This window comes from Neurospora crassa, linkage group I (genome assembly GCF_000182925.2).
Source record: "Neurospora crassa OR74A linkage group I, whole genome shotgun sequence".
Taxonomy (NCBI): Eukaryota; Fungi; Ascomycota; class Sordariomycetes; order Sordariales; family Sordariaceae; genus Neurospora; species Neurospora crassa.
In genome coordinates, this window is record NC_026501.1 from 9,740,783 (window position 1) to 9,749,546 (window position 8,764).

Genomic DNA, 8,764 nt, shown 5'->3' on the forward strand with positions numbered 1-8,764 from the left:
CCTTAAGAAGAAAATTATTAGGTATTACTTATTATTATATAATTATATAAAAACCGCCCTAATTACGAAATTTAATATATTTATCTCTATTTAGATTTATAATATTAGGTTAAAGTAGTATAATATAAAAGCTTTTTAGAATAATTTTTTAAATTCTTCGAATATTTCTTCCGCTTCTACTATAAATTCGAATAGCCTCTATTTATTCCCCTTTAGTAACTCTATTAGGGGTATAATTACTTTAGAATATAATATTATAAAATATTAATAGAATTTTATAAACTTTAAGAAGATTTAGATATTATAAATATTCGTTAGAGCTTCTTATTCTATAATTATTACTACCCTCTTTAAATCTATCGATATACTTTCTAAGGAAATAATATATTTTAAGAACGATACCCGCTTTATTAATATAGGGTAGTTCGTTTATTCTTTTTTCATTTTCCTTATATATTCTTCTTTTCTTTACTTTAGACTTTTGCTTTTATATAATAAATAGAGATATTAGGGCCTTAGTTTGTTATACATTGAGGAGCAAATCTATTGCACTAGTCGGTCAGGACCCTAGGAATATACTAAGTAAGGAAGAGGATATAAGGAGGAAATCCCGAACTAAGAATAGGCAGAAGGATAAGTACTCCTAATTAGATAATACTTTTTCCTCGTAGATAAATTAAGAAATTCCACTCCCAAACTATAAAATTACCGCTAAACGCTCTCGTAATAGTAAGCCTAGCAACCCTCTTATAAAAGAAACTAACTTCTAAAGTCGCTTATTAATTTAAAATTAATAAGAAGGATCTTATCCTTCTTATTAATTTTTAACAATAATTAATAAATTATAACTTTATTATTCTATTTCAATTCTTAAAAATAAAAATTATATTCAATTCCAAATTTACTCCCCGCTATATTTAGGTATAGTAAGGTACTTTTTATATTAGTATAGTTTTTACTCTATTTTAAATAGTAATAAGAACGAAATTAAATTTTAAACTCCTAATTAAATTAGCTAATACGAACTTACGAAGCTCCTAAAAAGGATTTCCTAACGACGTAGAGGTTATCCTCGAGAACCTTAGAATATTAATTTAAGTACTAAGAATTAAATAGCGAAGGGTTAATTAATTCTTCCAGTAGAGGAACTTCTTATTCGATTTAATAGAGACCTTAATTCTAAATATATTCGGATCTCTACTTTATTAATTAATTTATAATCTATTAGTAGTAAATTATAAATACTTTAAATTACTATATTTATAAAATTAGGATAGAAACCCCTTACTTTATAATTTTAAAACTAATTATAATAAAGAAAGAAAATAAAATTAGATTAGAAAGACCCCGAATAGTACCTAGGAAGAAAAATTAAATAAAGAATAATAATCGAAAAGAGGATCGGTACAAATCTACCCCTTACTAAATAATATTCAATATTTAAATACTTATACACTATATACAAAACTAGCGCTTCAAGCTACCGAAGTTACTATAGGACTAATAATTATATTATTCCGTTCCTTACTTAATATTTTTAGAGCAACGTAAGTAACGTTTTATAAGGCTAGCGAAGTAAACGAAGAAATAGTATTAGTAATCTTAATTCGCTAATTATACTACTTACTAGACCCTTGGACGCTAGTACTTATATAAGACCTTAAAAATTAGCTATTATAGTTATTAAAGTACTTATATAGAAAAGAAAAAATTAAAAAGGAGTATTAAATTAACTCTTTACTAAATAAGAAGAAAAAGAGTATCGCTTTTCAATACTAACCCTATAAACTACCGAATTATTATTAAAATCCTTATAAATCTCAACCATCTACTATATTTAATACTAATAATACTACTACTAATAAAACTCCTTCGACTAATATTCTTACTCATCCGGGTAAAATATCCCTTAATACTATTACCGCCCTCCTTACGAATAACGCTACCTCTATTTAAAAAATTCTCCTAAAGAAAAAATTCGATAGAAAAAGAATCTTTGAGTATATTGAATTATTCGAAGAAGAGGTTGGTATTTATAAATTTAGAAATAATAAATTTAAAATTAATATTTAACTCTAATAATATAAGAAGGAGCCTAAGGACGTTAGTAAGAGTCTCTTTCGTAACCTCTAAGTTAAAAATACTACTACCTAAAAGGAATTTATTAAAAGATTTAAAATTATTTATAGAGTAAAGGATCCCAAATAGACGGATAGTATATTTACTACCCTAAAAAAATTCTATATTAAGTACATCCCTTATTAAATAGAAAAAATCATTAATACTATTCTTACCTATTCGGCACTACTTATTCACTAAAAGGCGTAGGATTAAAATAACGCTAATTATAATACTATTAAAAACTTCTATAAAAAATTGCACATCGATACTAAATATATAATTACTACCTTCTTATAAAAATTAAAAGAGGAACTCTATACTATAGAGTAGGCTAAATTCTCTTAATCTCTAAATAAGCTCGTAGCGGAATAATTTAATAATATTAATTTTAATACTTTATTAGATACTAATAGTAATAGTAAAGAAGAGATATCTATTAAGAAGCGTAAGTATAAAGCTAAGCGCGTAATTAATTTAGACAACTCTTTAGAATCCTTTAAAGAAGAAACTATAATTAAGGTCCTTATTAAGAAAACTACTATAAAGGTATAAATCCCTACTAAAGCTACCCCGATTTTTAATAAAAAGACTATAAATAATCTAATCAATTATATAAAATAATTAATAATTACTTAAAACATTACTTTTACTCCCCAAATCCAATAATAAATCCCCCTCCCTCAATAACCCACCCTTTACTAACCTACCCAATTTATAAACCCTTAAACTAATATTATTTAAATTAATACCCTTTATAGAAAGAATAGGGGTAAATAAAGTACGAAAGGAGACAATAGGGGAGGGTATCGGTAGTAGTACTATTAATATAATTAATTTAGTTACTATATTTAAGAATATAAGTAGAAGGAAGTTAATTATAATTATAGTATTGCTAATTGGAAGCCTATTAATCGAAATAGGAGTACGAATACTATAGTATTTATAGGCTCTAAAATAGATTATAATAATAAGGTCCCTAAGGATATATACTTTCAAATATCCAATTTGGGCTAATTGGGGGATACGATCCGCTCCTTTATAATTCTAACTATTAATTACCCTAATTACTAAAAATTTAAAAAATAGGAATTCGAAGTCTAATAATAGCGTAACCTACAAAACGCACTATTTATTCTAATCTTTAATTTACTTTAAAATCCTAAATAAGCTAAATAATATTAAGACTAGATTTAAGTTAAAAATAGTTCCCCTATTATCGCTATTAATTATATTTTAATAAAGGTATTTAAAGAATTATATAAAATATCCTCTCTTACCTAGGAACAAGTAGCCTAAATTTATATAATTATCGCCAATCCCAACTAGGTTACTAAACTAAGAAGGCTCTCCAAAATAAATATAAACTAAAAAAAGATTTATACTACTTCCTAGAACGTTATAATAGTAGCCAGCGAATTTAAGAGGCCTAGAATTAATAATATAATATTAAATTCTATAACCACCCCTCTTTTTATTCTAATCCTTCGTCCATTTACCGCGGAAATATTTAAATCTACCCCCAAATAATTTAGAATTACTTTAGATAATAAAATTCGAATACATTTATTTACCCTTACTAATAAAACGTTAAAACTATAACTTAAAAAGGTTTTATTCATATAAAAAGAGGAAGGGCCAAATTAAATATATATAAAGGATATCCGGGCTTGAAATAATATTTTAAATATAAAGGAAATATACCCTATAGCTACTAAATTTATAAATATTAAAATTATTATTACTATTAAAGACATTATCCAAAACAACCCTACTAATACTTTAACTATTTATAATTAAATTAAATAACTCTCCGGGGTACCTTATAGTAAGGATAGGATCCCTATTGTACAATTTAAATACTATAGTAATACAACTCCTAATAATAATTTAGAAATTAATAAGTTCGTTCCTATTAGGCCTAATAAAATATAAATTCACTTCGTATCTATAGAAAAATAAGAGCCTAGGATAAATATATTAGTAAATTTAATTAAAGTCGCTTTAAAGAGCGATAGCCCTATATTTACCTAATTATCTTTAAAAAATAATATTTTCTCTTTATTTAATTAGCAAGATATTAAAGATTAGAAAAAGAGTAAATCTACACTATTACGTATCGTCTCTCCTCGGAATACCCTAGCTCTTACTATAAATTAAATAAAATTTATTAATAAATCCCCCCTTATAAAGAATAATACTACGCGTTTTACTCTTTTACTTATACTTTATATATTAATTAAATTCTAAGGAAGAAAGAAAGTAACTACCCTATTAAATATAAATACCAAATATAATACTATTTATAAAGTACTAGCGGATTCGCTAAAACTCCAAAGCATTACTATAGAAATTTCTAATATTAACAATAATAGAAGAAGGAAGGGATTTTTTAATAAAACCTACAAAAAAATTTAGCTATTCGATAAGGGATAGGAAGTCTATTTCTTTATTATAGAGCAAGCTCTACCGAACTATAATATTATTTTAGGGTTACCGTTCTTTTAAAACGCTAAAATCTATATAAAGTATAAAGAAGGCGGAAGGAACTATATAATTATAATATTCAACGGAGTAGTAATTTGTACTGTTCTAATTGTTAATTTAGAGATTTTTAAGGGGAGGTAAGGTAATAGGTAGAAGGTTTAACTCCCTTATTATTATAATAGCCTCGTATACTAAAAAGTAAGGAGGTAGGCCTAGCGAGAACTATATAAAGGAGGCCGCCTTATTAATAAATTAAAAATAATTATTAAAGGATATTCTAAAGGAAGATAATAAGCGAATTACCTCCCTTAATAATAAAATAACGAAGGATTTAATAATCTTCTTAAAGAAGGAATAAACGTTCCTAATCGGCTTACAAGGTCCAAATATCTCTCAATAAGTTTATTATTATTAGAAAAAACTCGTTTTAAAATTAATAAAAACTACTAAATAAAATTTCCTACTAGTAGTACATACGCCCGCGCTAAATAAATATAGGAAAGTTTAAAAGAAGTTGGAAGGTATTAAAGGAAAATTAGAATATATAATTATATAAATTAATATAATATATAAGCGAGCGGTATAAAAAGTAAACCTAATTAATAATATTATATTGGATAAATTAAAGTTTGGAGGAGACCCCAATTAGAAGGAAAAGAAGTTAATAGTAGTAAAGGAATAAATCGCCTCTATACTTAAAAATTATAATTTAAAATAAGACCGCTACGTAGTACTAAAATTTATAAAACTAGTTCGAAGGTTACGCTTAACGGAAGAACAATTTTAAACCCTATTAAAAATAATTTAAAATACTTTAAATAAAGGAGAAACCGAACTATTTACCTACATCCTCTTTAATAGGGAATAAACTTTAATTTAGAATTTCACTAAATATAGAAAACTAAATTCTAATATTATTCTACCTTAAGAGATCCGTACTATCCTTCACTCTACTTAATAAATAAAAACTATCCCAATCCCGAAAGCCCTCTACAATAAAATATACAACCTATTAAAAAATCGAATTAAAAAAGGGATTTTAAAAGAAAATTATACGGTATATAAAAATAATTAATTCTTAATTATAAAGAAGGATAGCGGTTTACGTTTCATTAATAACGCCTAACAGATTAATAAAGTAACCCTCTAAAATGCTAACCCGCCCCTAAGCTATAAAAAATTTAATAAAGCGTTTAGAAACTACAAAATAATATCCCTATTAAATCTTTTCTCGAAATACAACTAAATCCCCCTTAATAAAATTAATTATAACCTTACTACCTTCTTAACCCCTATCGGTTACTTCCGAATAACCACTCTACTATAAGGAGGTACGAACTCTATCGTACAATTTATAAAAGTAATAATAAGAATACTATATAATTTAATTCCTAACGTTTATTAACCTTACTTTAATAATATCTATATTAAAAGACCCTAAAACGATTATAGTAAAGAATAAATTAATACTAAGGGGATTAGGAGGTATATATTAAAATACCTTATAAATATTAATAAGGTACTTATTAATATAAAATTAGTAAGAGGAATAATCGTAGTTATAAAATTCTAATAGTATTAAAAGGAAATAGTATTAATAAAGTACTTATATATACTAAATAGAAGAGTACTAACTATAAATAAAGTTATAAAGATTAATAAATAAATTTACTATAAATATTAAACCGATAAAAAAGAAAAAGAACTAGAGTAAATCCGTACCTTCTTAAGTATTGTAGGGTACTATAGAATTTAAATTAAAGGATTTAGTATTATTATAATCCCCCTCTATAATTTAATAAAGAAGGACGTTAAATTCTAATAAATAGAAAACGAATAATTCGTAATAGAGTACTTACAATATATAATTACTATTATACTAATCCTCGCTACCTTAATATATAATAATAATTATTACAAAATAATTTTCCTTATAATTAATATATTACTAGAAGGTTAGGGAGCTATTCTAAAGTAGATCGGCCCGGACGGAAAGTAATATCTATACTAATTCGAAAGTAGGATTTAGTCTAGTACTAAAAAGAGGTATAATACTATAAAGAAGGAACTTCGGGGCCTCCTCTATATTTTAAAACATTTAAGAAGGTACCTATTCAATACTCACTTTGTAATTAAAACCAATATAATAATCCTAATCTACTAATTAAATAATATTATAAGCAATATACTTAGCGCGCTATTAATATAATAAATCGCCTAAATAAAAATCTTTAACTTCGACGTTAAATATATTCTAAAGAATAAAAATATAATAGCTAATAATTTATCTCGTAAACCCCCTAAACCTTCTAACCTTTATAAATAAATATATAAGAAGGATATTAACGATTTTATAAATATATAAATCTACTTTATCTTTATTATATATATAAATAACCTTTAGCTAATACTCAAAGGAGAATAGTTTAAAAAATTAAAAAAGATTATTAAATACTTATTAACCTACGAAGTCCCTTTAAAGCTAAAAGGAACTACTATAAAACGCTAATTCCGGACTAATACTATTAAATTTATAATATATAATAAAATCCTTTAATTATGCCCTACAACCTCGACCTAAAGTTTAAAACGACTAATTAATAATTTAAAGGAACGCTAATAAATTATATCCTATTACTATAACGAAGTAGGATATAAAGGCCGAGAAGGGATGTACCGCCGTATTATAAAGTACTATTATTAAAAAGGAATATATACTTAAGTAGAGGAATTAATCCGTTTATACCTTAACTATTAAATATTTAATTCTAAACGGTTCGAAGATAGTTACTAATAAATTTACCCGAACTCTTACCCCTTTAGAAAATAAATATTAAATATTTAGTACCTCCTAAGTACGAATAGTAAGAAAGTCCCTCTATTAGAAGTTAAGAATAATTTAATAAATTATATAAAAGCTACCCTATTCCCTACAATTTCGTTAAATAAAGTAAAGGACTTTCTTAAACTTCTATTCCTAAAGTAGGGATACCCTTTAATAATTTTAATTAATAGTAATATAGAGTTCTAGAAGGTTATTACTAAATATTTACTTTAATTAGGGATCCTTAAAGAATCTATTGCGCCTTATAATTTATAAACTAATAGTATAAATAAATAAGGATATATTATAATTACTTCTTTATTTATAAAAATAATTAGAAAGAGTAATACTAATTAAAAAAAGTATTTACTTTACATCCTCTTTATAAACCGGACTATTATTAAAAGAAGCTATAAGTACACTCCCTTCTAATTAATATACAATTATAATTTAGTATTACTAATCGAATTTAATTTACCCTCCTAGTAAATTACTAATTAGAAGAATAATAATAGGGTAATAATTAAAGAAGAACTAATTAATACAATTACTCAAATATATAAGGATTCTAAATATAAATTTATATAGGCCGTAAAAAAAGTCGTAATAATAAGGGAAGTAGCAATTAATTACTGTAATAAATAAGATTAGCGAAAAATGCAATTTAAAAACATTTAAATTAAAGTCGGCGATTTAATTTTAAAATATAATAGTATTAGAAGGATTAATATAAATTTAATAAAGAAGCTCTCGTACCGATAGTAAAGCCCCTATAGAGTATACCGGATCTCTAATTTAGGGAGTATATACTATATTAATACTCTAAATAGAATATAATTTAATAAACCTATAAATATTAAGAAGATTAAGAAATTTATAATTAGGGACGGAATAATACTAAATATTAAAAACTTAAGTGTAATACTTAAGGGGGAATAAATTTTATTCGAGGACGGAGGAGGTTAAGGAAACCCTAAACCGGCTAATAACAGATTATTTATAAAGGAAATTCCAGGCCGAATATTATAATATAAATTTAAAGAAAGTATAATTATAGAGAAAAAAAAGACGAGGTAAAATACTTTTAAGGATAGGATATGGAAAGATCTAATTCGGATAAGGATTGAAGTTATAATCCCTAAGGGGCGACCCCTAGGAATATAAATAAATCCTAAAAATTAATTTAACACCCCGCTCATATACTTAAGGATAGATAAATCCGTACCCGATACCCAACAACTAATATACAACAATAAGACCGAAGCGATAATATAACTTCCTTTCTCGACCTTTTTCTTTATAATATTTCCTTTAATATCTATTTTTCTTTACGAA